This window comes from Octodon degus, unplaced genomic scaffold, assembly GCF_000260255.1.
Source record: "Octodon degus isolate 3935 unplaced genomic scaffold, OctDeg1.0 scaffold00184, whole genome shotgun sequence".
In the NCBI taxonomy this organism is placed as follows: Eukaryota; Metazoa; Chordata; class Mammalia; order Rodentia; family Octodontidae; genus Octodon; species Octodon degus.
In genome coordinates this window covers 1,803,834-1,806,200 of record NW_004524760.1, presented here as the reverse complement: position 1 = coordinate 1,806,200, position 2,367 = coordinate 1,803,834, and the positions used below count along the sequence as shown (strand labels likewise).

General features: G+C 39.5%; 1 pseudogene; it reads left to right on the top strand.

Moving 5' to 3' along the window:
• Nucleotides 1-917: 917 nt before the first annotated feature.
• LOC105743894 lies at nt 918-2,090 on the top strand (annotated as a pseudogene).
• Nucleotides 2,091-2,367: the final 277 nt, after the last annotated feature.

The window sequence follows — 2,367 nt, the reverse complement described above, 5'->3', positions numbered from 1 at the left end:
TTTATTGTTGATTTATTCTTACTGCTGTACTTATATAAGTACCATGCACTAACCAATTGCACCACTGCAGCTAGCTTCACGGTTGTACTTACAGAAGTAAAGAAGGAGCCATCTCTTTTTCTATCCTAGGAAGTCACTATGCTTACTCTCTACTGAAGAAATGGCTTTTGTTTAGCAAGAGGACTAATACTGCAATTGGAAATCAGTACTCTACCATCTGGAAAGGATCATGGGTGATGAGATGGTGGGACTGACAGTGGGCTGGGGATATAGGTGGCCAAAGCAAAAAGAAAGCAATCTTATCCTACAGAAGGATGATTGGAGTGGTAAAAAGCCAGACTGGCCTGAAGACACAAGGGTTGAGAAGTATCCCAAGAAGCACAGCATAAGCAGACAGATGCATAGAACATACCAGGAACTTGGAAAAAAAGAGTAAAGTAGGTATAAATTTACAAAGAACTACCTTATATAGCAGCTCTATAAATACAATGACAGCCTCCTGGATATAGCTTGGAGGAAGTTTAGCAAGCCAGTATTCTCCATCAACCACTCCGAACAAGCATACACCTTTATAAGACAAAGAGAGCAGTGTGCTTGTTAGGGAAAGTCAGCTTACACAAAAAGCCTGTAATCACTCCTTCCTAATACTCCTTGATCCAGAGAGCCTTGGAGTACATCTTATTATTATTGTTATTATTATTATTATTATTAATTATTATTATTATTATTATTCTCACAAATGAAGAAATAGAGGCACAGAGAAATTAAGTGATTTGTTCAAGTCTAACGAACCCATTATGGGAACTTCCCAGAATGCGCTGAGAGGTGGAGGAGCAGTGGCTACTTGACCTGCACATAGCTACACACTCCTTCCTGCCTACCCCACCACGGCCCAGCCCACTCACTGCCTGTAGAAAATGGTGAAAGAAATGACATATTATGATGTTTTGGGGGTTAAACCTAATGCCACCCAAGAAGAACTAAAAAAAATTATAGGAAACTGGCTTTGAAGTACCATCCTGATAAGAATCCAAATGAAGGTGAAAAGTTTAAACAGATTTCTCTAGCTTATGAAGTTCTCTCTGATGTCAAGAAAAGGGAATTATATGACAAAGGAGGAGAACAGGCAATTAAGGAGCGTAGAGCAGGTAGCAGTTTTGGCTTCCCCATGGATATCTTTGATATGTGTTTTGGAGGAGGAGGAAGGATGCAGAGAGAAAGGAGAGATAAAAATGCAGTGCATCAGCTCTCAATTATCTTAGAAGATTTATATAATGGTGCCACAAGGAAACTGGATCTTCAAAAGAATGTGATTTGTGACAAATGTGAAGGCCAAGGTGGTAAGAAAGGAGCTTTGGAATGCTGTCCCAATGGCTGAGGCACTGGAATGTAAATAAGAATTCATCAGATAGGACCTGGAATGGTTCAGCAAATTCAGTGTGTGTGCATGGAGTGCCAGGGCCATGGAGAACACATCACCTCTAAAGACAGATGTAAGAACTGCAAAGGAAAGAAGATAGAGAAAAGAAGATTCTAGAATTTCATATTGATAAAGGCATGAAAGACAGCCTGAAGATACCATTCCTTGGTGAAGGAGACTAAGAACCAGGACTGGAGCCAGGAGATATTATCATTGTATTAGATCAGAAGGACCATGCTGTTTTTACTCAATGAGGAGAAGATCTTTCACGTGTGTGGATGGATGTACAGCTAGTTGAAGCACTGTATGGCTTCCAAAAGCCAATATCCACTGTCGACAACCGAAAGATAGTCATCACCTCTCATCCAGGTCAAATGGTCAAGCATGGAGACATCAAGTGTGTGCTAAATGAAGGTGTATGATAAATTGGAGTTTATCGTAGACCACATGAAAAGGATCATCTAATCATTGAATTTAGGTAAACTTTTCTGAAAATGAATTTCTCTCTCCTGATAAACTCTCATTGCTGGAAAAACTCTTACCTGAGAGTAAGGAAGTAGAACTGGTGGATTTTGATCCAAATCAGGAAAGACAGTACCGTTATAATGGAGAAAGCTATGAGGATGACGACCATCATCCCAGAGGTGGTGTTCAGTGTCAGGCCTTTTAATGAGGCTAGAGAATAATGCTCACTGCTGGCATGTAGAGTGCGGTAGTGAGTGCACAAAGGACTAACATCATTATATACTCACTACTTGCTATTGTTTTTGTTTCAATATTCAATTATAGTAGTGTTTTAAAAGTTAAATGAAGAATAAACACAAATTCAAAAGCTTCAACTTTGCCCTGTACGTATGATGACTTCAGTGTACAAGATAAAGTTTCATGCCTGTAAAAAGTACCTAACCCTGGAGTCTATTAGGCCATGCCTTTTAACTGATTTCAGT